Source organism: Dermacentor andersoni, chromosome 9 (assembly GCF_023375885.2).
Source record: "Dermacentor andersoni chromosome 9, qqDerAnde1_hic_scaffold, whole genome shotgun sequence".
NCBI classification, from domain to species: domain Eukaryota; kingdom Metazoa; phylum Arthropoda; class Arachnida; order Ixodida; family Ixodidae; genus Dermacentor; species Dermacentor andersoni.
Window position 1 is genome coordinate 112,996,866 of NC_092822.1, and position 12,026 is coordinate 113,008,891.

The following is a 12,026-nucleotide window of genomic DNA, read 5'->3' on the forward strand; positions in this document are numbered from 1 at the left end:
AAACTAACTAAGGGAGTACTCCATAAAAACTAGTTTTTATGGGGTACTCCCTTACTGCGGTGTTTGTGTATCGCGTAACCATTATCATTTATAGTCATTTGGCCCTGTACACCACGTGTCATCTTCACGAGCGTCACCTTCACAATCGTTCTATCGCCTTTTGCCAGGTTACCATGTGATTTTTGACAATGCGCGAGCGAGTTGCGCCGCCAAATTTGCGTATATATATATATATATATATATATATATATATATATATATATATATATATATATATATATATATATATATATATATATATATATATATATATATTGTGTGTTACCGTCAATAAAGCATCAGTTGTTAGTAAGCGCTCGTCCGTGTCTCTTCTTGTGTCGCCTGTTTGGCGCTTTAGTACTTCAGTAAATTGCTTCTAATCGCTCATAAAGCTACCAAGTATCTACATTTACACTATTATAACGATTAAATGTCATCGCAAATTACGCATTTTTGTGCAGATACAAGGCGTTGCACTTTTCGCGTGACAGAGCTGGGGTACTCACCAAAGAATGCTTACGCATTAAGAAACTCGAAACTTAAAGCGCATCTACACCCGCATATATACTAGTACGCACAATCACCTACACTCTTTTTTTAAAAACAGTTGCAACCTTTGGGGTGCATATTTGCCACACAACAACAAATACTTGCCCGCTTTTCCTTTTCTTAACGCTGCGAGCCCGGTACTTTCAAGTCACCATGCAAGTCACGAACGGCATGCACGTTATCAGCATGACAGCATTCTCGACAGGAAAGTAACGAGCGCGGCGTTTTCAAGAAAGGAAATGCGGGCAAGACAGATGACGATTATCCCTGTGTGGCAAATATATACCTCAAAGGATGTTAACTTTGTGTAATGCTCGATACATAAGCGCCCTGTGCTTAAGTCCTATCACAAACAGACACTTTGCGGAGGTTACAATCAGACTACACACGTATTTGAGCACAACTTGGGCGCGATGCAATAAGCTAGCGGTGAAATCCCAGCCCAAACACACGCAGCGACGCGCCAATGAGTATTTAAGGCGTAAATTTAACATCGAGGCACGTGTAATGTAGTACATAATGTACGTGCGCCTTTCCAATGGTTCCGGTGAAATATTTTATTCCCGGCGTCTTCTTACTCCGATTTGTACAGCCGAAAGCAAGGCGCGATTGCAGCACGTACCGAGGTGCTGCAATGCCCTAGAAAAACATGCCACAATCATTAAATACCATTACAATAGCCGCGCGGCAGGCCGGCAGCATGCTCCGTGCTCTGCTATACGACGACTAACAATAGAATAAACTAACCATGGCGGCACGATATTTGCCCCGAGCAATGTGGCGGCAACCAGCTTCACTTTCGGTGAGCCACCTCCACTCCAGAGGTTAGTAGATAACCTCCTTAGAGTCTTCTAGTCATGCTTCTAGTATACACTGTACGTCAACAAGAACGTTGACATCAACTGTAGCACCGCAAGAACAAGAGCACAAGAAGGAACGAAGCGCACGCACATGTTACTTTTAGTGTATCTTGGTTCTTGCCGCGCGACATCAGTGACACCGGTGACACTTCCAACCAGTGTTCCAACATACGAGGGGTCGAATGCCATAGCCCAGCGACTGCGCTCTCTGGGTAACAAAAGTTAATCTCGAAGGCTATGCTTTTCCAAACTGTATTCGACAAATATTGCAACTTTACTGTAGAGTAATATAGCAGGCGTTTACTATATGACCTATGATATTACTCTATGGCTCTACTGCCCGCTGGCCCCGCGGGCATAGAGAAAGATATTCAACTTCTTTCCCTATGCCGTTCATAGCTGTACACCTTGACCGTGCCGCTCGTTTTCAACTTGTTGCTCGATAATGCGCGGTGTCGCGTAGTCTCGGGGTGTTTGGATGGTGTTTTGTGGTGGCGGTTGATTTGCCTGGTTGAACTGTTGAAAGTTCTTCCCGAGCAGAGCAGAGCCAGTACTTCATCCAACCTGTCCGCGATCCCTCCGCCAGCCAGGCGAGAGCCCGAAAGGCAATGAACGCGCTTCAACGAAAACTGTTCGAGAACGAGTGGGCGACCTACAACACAAGGAAAACAAGTGACGATTTGGTAAAGTGACATGCTCGCAGTGTCGTGCGCTGCGCGGCATGAGTGTGCCAAGTTCGCGAAGCCCTGTTCTGATGCTTCTGACCTCTTTCCTTGGTCTCGACTATACCGTGGTGTCGAGGTATGCGCTCGCCGTGATGCTTTACTATTCTTAATAAACTGCCTGTTCCTGAAGAGAGCAGGTGATTGTGCACGACTGCCTGCTTTCTGCTCCCATTTGCGAGTCCGAAAAAAAGAAAGAAAGCAAGTTTTCTTATATATATGGTGAGATGATACATAACAGGTGGCCACGTACTTGCTTCTTTTGTGAATATGTGTCCTTGTTTTCTCGTATTGTGTAACACTAGTGGCTGGCTTATTCTCTGACCTTAAAGACTGTATAACGAAGGGAAAAAGAGTTATTGTGTGTCTTTCGTACCTCGTGAAGTAGCAGTGATGGGAAGCCCTGCACTTGGCGTCACAAGGCGGTTGCAATGGGTTCTCCCTCTTCCTCTACCATTTTGATTGTTTTGGCATGAAGCGTGCCATGCATTCCGACTTACCATTTTCTATCTTCTGGTGTACACATTTTCTTCACTGCACCTTCCCTTGTTTTTGTAGATTGAACGGCGTCCGCGGAGCAACACTTCTTCTTTTCGAAGGTGAGTACTGCTGAACTGGCTTAGCGGTTATGGCGTAAGCACAAGGTCGCAGGATCAAAATCTCGACCTCTGAGGCTGCGTTTCGATGGGGCGAAATGCAAAAACTCCAGTGTGCTGTACATTGGTTGCACGTTAAGGAACCCCAGCTGGTCAGAATTGGAGTCTCTCACTCCACCTTTCCTCAAATCATATCATTCTTTTGGCATGTAAAACCTCAAAATTTATTTCTAAAGTCGTCACAACACTTTCACTGACCTATGTACGCCTATATACGCCCCAACTTCAAGGAATGTGCATCTATAGCAACCCCTCAATGTGCTAGGGCTAGCGCTGGTGGTGGAATGCTGAGGCATCTGCAAAGTTTGCCTGTGCTTCAACCTAGACAACCCTAACGCATGATTTTGGCATATAAAACCTCATAAAAGATAAGACCAACTTCCAAAGCATGGTATTTACTCTTTAAGAAGTCTTCGAAAGGATGCAGGGTTGCTTTCTGGAGCAACAGATGCTTCAAGCAGCATTTGCACTGTTGAACAGCACAGCCTATTCAATCAAGAAGCTATTTCATTAGCACAGGCTGCCTCGGCCGAACAAACGACCACCTCTCCTGGTGAGAAGTCATCTGGGCCTCGTACTTCATAAGCAAGATCATGTCTCAGTGTTTCGTCCATGAAGGAGAATATCAGGAACTTGTTCCTGTCACGATCCACCCCGGGTCGTGAACAAGGGAGGGCTTCTGGCACCCTCCGATAGACGGATGCTCCGCAGCGTGGTGGTGCTGAATGATTACTGACCCGCGAGCCGCCGTGCTCGTCGGTGTTTATTGTGGCTCGGTGACCAATGCTGCCTGCCGAGCTTTAGCAGGCCACTGAGCTTGGCGGGCTAACCTAGATTATGCCCGAGGGGGCGTCACATACTTGCTACAGTTCCCTCTGTCTGAGCACATCCTTGTGAACTAATGGAAGTATGCCTGTGAAGTCTAGGACGACTTGTTGGTGCTGCCTCTGCTCTATGGTCTAGGCAAGGTGCTGCAAGTTGAAGACTGCCTCCATTGCAAGTGCAGCCACCCGTTGACAAGTGACAATTCCTGCCAAGACACCAGTACTTCGGTGATGTTGCTGATCGAGGACCTTGCATCTTTGGTAGGGTCAATGTTACTACAGGCGAGCTGTGACTTTAATGTAGATCACTGAGATGTGGCGACACTGGGCCCCATCATGGCAGCCCACCAGGGACCAAGATTTGCAGTGACGAATGCTGCTGTCACGGTGTAGGTATGTTCACCACTACAAGTTCTGCAACTTCTAAGAACCAATTTTGGATAAAACAAGCAAGCGTACGCTCTTTCTCACACACATATTGAGTTCCCACACAAGAGCTGCACATTCTCGCTTAATTCTTTGTTTCTCATTGAAGTTGTTTTTTGTACTGGCATACGAAATGGGGGCAGAATACCTTCATGCTCCTGCATCAGTACAGCTTTCAGTGCTGTGTCTGATGCATCTGTATGAAGCATAGACTTTGAAAAGTCAGGTGCTTGGAGTATTCTTTGCTGCAATAGCACAATATTGGATGGAGATTTCAAGTGGTATTGCATGTTCTGTTGTCCAGTGGATAATGTTTTGCACTTGTTTTTGAGTGAGCTTTGTTAATGGATGGCTGTTAAAGCATATTGTTCTATGAATTGACAGTAATGACCAGCTAGACCAAGAAAAGTCTGGGCGTGTTTTTGATGCGAGGTTGTTCTTCTTTAATTACTTTCTGGAGAGTCATCCGCAGTGGTTCAAACACACCGGAGCTTATGTGTCCAAAGAATTAAATTTTCTTTGACCTGGTCTGGCACTTCTCTGGCTTTAGCATCAGCCCAGCTTCCTTGATCCTTTTTTAGCACCATTTCTAGTTTAACCATGTGTTCCTCCCAAGTGTCAGTCACCACTAGATTGTACTGCTGGACATTTGCAATTCCTTCTGGTACATTCCTCAATAAACAAGCAAAAATTGCTGATGTAATTTTTATGCCAAAAAGCATGAAATGTGACTGATAGTGACCCGATACTATTGAAAATGTTGGGTTCTCCTTTGACTGTCAGTGAGAGGGACTTGCCAATTTCCTTTGGCCACATCGAACTTTGAGAAGTAGCACCTTGTGCTTACTTTGGCAAAATCATATCAGTTCGTGGTATTGACTCTGCATCTAGAATGAGCATGTAGTTCAACTGACGAAAGTCGATGTATGTCCTATATGAGCCATCTGACTTTTTCATGAGTACCAGAAGAGAGTTATATAATATGACAACCTTTCTATGACACCAGCTGCTAACATCTCGTGGAACACATATTATAATCAACATCATTTTGTCTTGTGACAACACAGAAAGGGCTTTTCCAAGGTAGCAACAGTCTGTTGTGGCTTGTTGGTAGAAGATTCAGTGCCTTCTCTCCCACCTTGAGCTGTCACCGTGAAGTGCATGAGTCATAGTGCTTCTTTTGATACTTTTGCACCCCTTAGAGTTTCTCATGAGCAACTTATGTCATATGCAGTTTTTCTCTTAACTGTAGAATATGTCTGTAAGTAGTCCTCACTTTGTTTTTGAGGTTGTCATCCATCCACAGTTCCTTCATCACGGTGATAGGGCCACGTACATAATGCCCATGAAGTAAATGGAAAGGTGAGAAGCCCATGGTGGACTGTGGCACCCTGCTACAGTATAAGCAAAAAGCAATGGAGCCAAGTAAAATTTCCTGATTTTTAGGCTTCTGCTGGCACATTTTCCTTAAGGATGCCGTTGAAACGTTCAACCAAGCCATTGCTCATTAGGTGGTACGAGGCTGTTTGCATCTATTTGATTCGTTAAACCTGATGTGAAGGGCAAGTCTCAATCACAGAACATTCCGTGGGGAAAACCTACTTGTGAGAAAATCTGTATTGGTCCCTCTGCAATGGATGCCAAATGAAATTTATCCAAAGTTACCGCATCTGCACACCTTGTAGTGAAGTCTGCCACTGTCAGGACATATCACTTACCAGTAAGGGATGTAGGTGACAAGGGGCCGATTATGTCGACGGCTACCCTTTCAAAGGGCATATCAATAATAGGCATTTTGCCCAACCTGGGTTTTCCTGCCTTGCCCTTTGGCACAGTTTGCTGGCACGTACACAGGAACTTGCTAGTCGTTGACGTAACACTGAGGGAACAACTACTTGTTTGAATCCAATACCACTGACAGTTCATATCGTTTATGTAAAACTTCCTTTTAGAGATATAATTTCCATTTTCTCCCTTTACGGTTGAATTCTTGGCCGATTGTCTGAAAGCAGATTTTCAAACTGGCATGCTCTCTTTGTGCCTCTTTAAGGTCTTCCTTGGTCACGCTGTTCTTCCCACTTGTGTTCAGCATGGTCATATCCTTCAGGCCTTTAGCAACTGCAAGAACATCCTCGTCCAGTAGTTCAGATGGGTCTGAAAAGTGTACTTGATATAGACCCCATGGTACCTTTGTTTCAGGAAACTGCCATGTACAATGAGTATCAGGTTCGCAGGCTTGTGTAATGTTCCCCAGAAGTGCATCATAAATAGGTGATTCCGTACACCTCATTAACATCTCTCCTGTAAAATAAGGAGACAAGGTGATCCAGGCCTCGGGGAGAACGTGGGACGTTCCATCAACCAATATCGCTGCCTGTTGCGTACAGGTGAAAGATTCTTGGGAAACCAGGCTGTGGTGTACCATGACGATATTGCTGCCTGTGTCTCGCAGAACTGGAGCTCTGTATCCATTGCACACTCCTCCTGTTACAAGCATATTACTGGGATGGTTGTTTTTCTTGTATCTGTCATGTATTGTGCTAATCAGATCCTTCTGGGGACTCCTTGCCTCACTTTCGTCTCCTGGCATCCCTCCAGGCAGCACAAGTTTGACATAATCTATTTGGTGCATATCTTTTGGACATGGTCTGGGCGTTATCTACCAGACGTGACATTTGATCTTGCCTGAACTATGTTTCTGGGCACAGTTTTGCCTCATGTCAGTGTAGACAGCATTTCGGGCAAAATGTTTTTGTTTTGGCCTGACAGTTTGGATCTGTTTGGCCTTCCCTACCACACAATTTTTTTGACTCTGAGTATTATTCATTTCTGAATCCTCCTTGCGTTGTACACATTTTTTTGTTGCTGGGCATCCGTAAAATGATCAGCTGCTTTTGTAGCAGCACACAAAGTACAGCAATCCCGCTTGTGGAAAAGCATCATATGTTTTTATTGCAGTTTGCTAGGAATTGTTCCATCATGACCAACTTAGCAAGGCATCGGAACATTTGAGGTGCCTCTGATAGCTCTAACCACCTATCGAAGTATCCTCTAATCCTAGCTACATGCTGCATAGCTATCTTCATTCAGAGGTTTGGAGGCTTGGAAATGTTTGCGGTAATCTTTTGCCATGAAATGAAAATGCTGCAGCAAAACTATTTTGACTTTGTCAATCTTCGCTGTCTTGTGGAGACAGTCTGCCATGCACCTATGCTTCCCCTGTGAGGCAAAACAGTGCAATGGCCCACTGTGATTTATCCCAGCCTTGGTTGATAGCGATGCACACAAATCTTTTGAGGCAAGCATCCAAATCGTCTTGGGCGTCTCAAAATGTGGGGAAAACTTACATGGATTTGTCGTTTGTGAACGAACACTTGTGCAGTTTCACTGGGTTCTCCTGCCTGCGTTCTGACCCCTTGAGCTGTCGCCATTTTGGTGAGCTTGATCCGTAGCCGAAGGCTGCGCTCTTCCGCTTCTGCTCGAGCTTGTTCCGACGACGCATGATCGTTGGCAAGCCACTCATGTTCCACTACCCTCTCATTGCTGTGACCTTTTTCTTTATTATTCGCTCTCTCAGCTCTGCCCCCAACAAGCCCCAAGTTCAATTAGTGCATAGGTGACCAAAGCATTCATTATGTGCTTGTACAATAGGGAACAGCTTTGTCCTGTTGTGCAGACAGCAATATGGCATGGTGTAGGTATGTTCACCATTGCTGGAACTTGTAAGTAAGAATCTATTTCAGACAAAACAATGAAGTGTACCCTCTCTATTGCACATACATATACACACTTTATAAGTCTTACAGGACATTGCTCATTAACAAAATAGGAACCGGAAACACACTAAATATAAATTCATAAATTAGTCCCAAACTACCTAAGTCAAATATCAAAGTTCAAATGTTGCCCTACTTAGACATGGAGTGTCGGAGCACATAAGAGGCTGGAGGGATGCAGGTGGCAGTTACCCGCTGCAACTAGGGCCTTCCACTGTGACAGGCGGCCAGAAGACATGGCAGAACTGGGTCGAAGCATAGGCCAGGAAGGTAGGCCAAAAGCATAGAGGCTATGGTGTATGCTCCACGGGATGACCTGCAGACATAGAATCGCAAGCTCAGAAGCACCAGGCATAGACGGGAACCTGGACCTATAGCCTTACAGGCTGCTGCTTTCACTGCTGCTGCCTTCTCTTCGCTCCTCCTCTCACAGTGGCGCTGCTTCCATGTTCCTTGCTCGCTTCATGAGGCTCTCCGGCGATTCTTCTTTCTCTTCTATGACTTCGTCCAGTGTCATTGCACGGTCATACTTGTGCCTTCATCGTCGTCATCTTTGCCTTTTCTTTGCAATGCAGCATGTGCACCTCATGACAGCTGCCAGTTGCATGCCCTGTTCAGTTGACTCCAATGGCATCTGCAAGTCCTGCAATGGGAGTCTAAATCACAGCATATTTGTTATAGACCTGACCACCAGTACAGACAGAAAAAAAAAGCTGCAGGCAGAATGTCAAGTGTCATCTTGGCGATAGGTGCAAGATGACTACATTGCTGTCCAAGTCTCGTCTGACGTTTGCTGTGATTGCTACCTATCAGTGGCCACTTGCACTGCCGAGATTTGCTTCTACATTTGATGAAAGCCATTGATCAGTGCTGCCTGATGTGATTGAGTACTTCCGGTGGGCGCTACATTCCACAAGTTGCTCCAAGGATAACTCTGCAGTCACCAACGCGGCATTTTTGCCAAGCTTGCAAATGCATTCCCCTCCCAACTGGACTGTGTTGAATTTCCCTGTGCTGTCATTACACTACACTAGAGAGAAAAAAGGCAGAGAAAATAAATGGTAGATTCTTAGACATGCACCGCTGGCCGTGCGGGATTGATTGGTTGCAGTGCTTGTTCACCTAGATGGCGAGCATGCAGCAAGCACTTTGCCTGCTCATAGTGCAACCACAACCCTTCTTGACGACCTTTTTTTGCAGGCGCATGCTGCATGGCAAGCAAACATATAGTAATAAAAGTTGTGCGATGCAGTGAAATCCAAAGGGTGAGCTGCTGCTGTCTGTCCCAATCCAACCAAAAGGGAAAAGTGAGAGGGTATTGTGCCATTACAAACTTGCCATCCTAAGTACTGGGCCACCACCATTGCAGTGCACATATTGCAATGGAGGGCCTGCTGTACTTACAATGAGCTCATTAGTTCAACGCATACCTGCTGCGAAGTGAAAGTACTGTGTGGAGGACTGTGGGGCTTTGTTCCAAATTCAGTCTGCTTCAGGACGTACATGAAAGCCGCTGTAGAGTAGCCGCATGCTGTGGTAAATGTTGGTAAGTGATACAGTTTTGTCAGTAAACCATGTATTTTTTAGAAAAATCTTCAATGTGCCAGTTAACAAGCATTATGATGATTACTCCGATGATGGCAGTCTTGCCAGTATGTTATTTTGTGAAGTAATTTGAGCTGACAGCCACAAAAGAAATTATATTACTTTGCAAAACGCTGTGGCTAAGCAGGCTGTGGGTAACATAGCTTGTACTTCTGCGACTTTATTCTGTTTCGTAGATGTACAGTAGATGACGCATTGGGGGCCGCAGGCCAACAAAAAAATGACACTTTGTTACTGCAAATCCATTTTACTGTAAAATATTCTTTGGCAGGTTATACGGCAGTTCTTGTTCATGGATGGGAGAAGTACATGCTTATGTGGCACGTACTCCTCCCATCGCTGACGGCCCTGGCACTGCAAAGCGTGCCATGCTGATGTGCGCCCCAGTGACAAGGGCCAACCACTGACGGCAAAAAAACTGTATTGTCCTCTATGATTCTGTTAGGACGGAATTTGAAGCAACGGTTTAACGGAGCAAGCATGTCATTCTCAATAGCATCGAGGCAAAGGCTCATTTAGAAGAAAGATTCCTCATCAAAAAGTTGCCAGAGATTAGACAAAGCCATTACAGAAGCAAGATTCTGCTGTGAAAACTCCTCGGCTCTCTCTGACCATACAGACCTCCCTTCGAAGAACTACTTTCTCATGGGACATAACATCCAGTGTGGTGGCTTGCTGGAGCTGTGGGCACCCAGTCAGCAGTACACTTGCAAACAGCACGACATGAAATTGTGCTGATGGATGCTGTGCTCTTCCGTTCCACACGCCAACTTTCAGTGGCTTTGGCAGCCGGCACACTTATGTCACCAAACGTGACTGATCAGGAATTGGCTCCTAATATTGCCGATGGTACTGTAAAAAAAAAAAAGTCCTCTTGCCATGGTTTCATCTTCACTGACCTCAGAGAGCCGACACTTCATATTTCACAAAACATATGTGATGGCCATGTTCAATTCTTGAATTATATGTGCGGAGTCTTCAAGAAAATACACACTCACTTTATATGATAGCATGTTCAAGCTGTCTGGTCTCTGTGCTTACTTTCAAGTCAATTTTATTTCAGCATTTCATTTTATACCTTTTGGACATTTCTTTTGCTTTCACTTTTTTTGTTTTGTCATCTCCCCCTCATTTTGGAGAGTCGCAAAGGGCCACCTGGTGTTGTCTTTGCCTGGAATCTTTGCAACAGAACCTTACATGTTCGGCCCCCTTTCCCACACCATGGCCATGATTTTCCTGGAATGTCATGTCCGTACCCATTGACTTTTATTTTTGCCCAGAATTGAACCATAACAAGTGACTCAATTGAGATGTCCTTAAGCTACCTTTTTGTAGCTTTTTTGTCTGTGGTTCATTCCCTAATTGATTGGGATGAATAAAGCATTATTTCTTTAATTCCCACAGAGGCGTCTGCGTCAGCAGCTGCTTGGTGCGTTGCGACACCACTGACCCGAGCAGGGGGAGGTCGGACCCTCCCGCACCTAACCGTGCACGGCTTAGCCATGTCTGGGGAAAAAGGGATCATGAGGGTTGAGCTGATGCCGGATTTATGGACCTTTAACGCTTCTTGGCAGCGGGATACACACTCCTTTGGCTGGCGCTTCATGTAGACGGCACCCCCAGACTAACCCTCCCAGGGGAAACCGGTGGTTGTCTTTTCCTGTACCTGTCTTAATCTATTGCTTTCCTATCAACTTACCTTTTCTATCCTGTCTTATCCTTTCTTCATATTTATTTCTGTTTCTCTCAAGCGGCTTGGGTTAACCTGGTGCAGTATATCCAACCTTGAGTATGGCGCATTGGGTTATGGCAGCGATGCATGGCTGGTGTATGCAAGTCATTGCTCTGTCAAACTTGTAGCGTCTGCTAGTTTCTGTGGTGGGTCGCTGCCATTGCTGCCGAAGAAACTACATCCAACATGCATAAGCCATATTTTCCTTTGCTACCTGACTGTACCGCTGCAAAGCCCATATGCATTGAAGGCTCCCTGAACTTTTTTGTTCAACACAAAGAATCTTTCCCACGATACCATGTTATTCACAGCGATAAACCTCAAAAGCCAGTAAGATTTATGTCACTTTTCCTTGTATCGAAATCCCTAACAGACACAATTCGACCAGGCTATAAAGCTAGCAAATGGCTAGTGGAGACCTGCTCCTTGATGTTCGTGACAAGCTGCAAAACTCGCAGAGTTTGCTGGCATCCCAATTACAGTGACCCCATATCATTCCCTGAACACAGTCCGAGGCATGATCTCGGATGCGGACATGTAAGAATTAACCGAAGCAGAACAATTTGAAGGCTGGCAAAAAAAATGTCATTGAGGTAAAAAGAAATAAAATCAGGCGAGACAACAAAATTTTAACAAAACATCTCACCATCACATTGGCCTCTGATGTGCTACCAGACAGGTTATACTAAAATTTGTGTCAGACCCTACATTCCCAGGGTGTCTACCAACCGGGAAAAGTGGCCATAGACACCTTGCAAAAAAGTTCGTGCCCTCTGCTGTAGGCATGAGGAAGCGTTCGGGGCGCTGGGTGCGAGAGTATTTGTGTGCAAAACATTC

At 45.3% G+C, this 12,026-nt stretch overlaps 1 long non-coding RNA gene across 2 annotated transcripts in view; it reads left to right on the forward strand.

Annotated features, from left to right (window-relative positions):
• Positions 1-1,469: 1,469 nt before the first annotated feature.
• The window catches only part of LOC126529553 (uncharacterized), a 40,987-nt gene continuing 30,430 nt past the window's right edge, over positions 1,470-12,026 (forward strand). For both annotated transcript variants that reach the window (XR_011890081.1, XR_011890082.1), the window contains exons 1-2: positions 1,470-2,249; positions 2,729-2,769. This is a non-coding gene — a long non-coding RNA (uncharacterized lncRNA). The remainder of the gene's footprint in view (positions 2,250-2,728; positions 2,770-12,026) is intronic.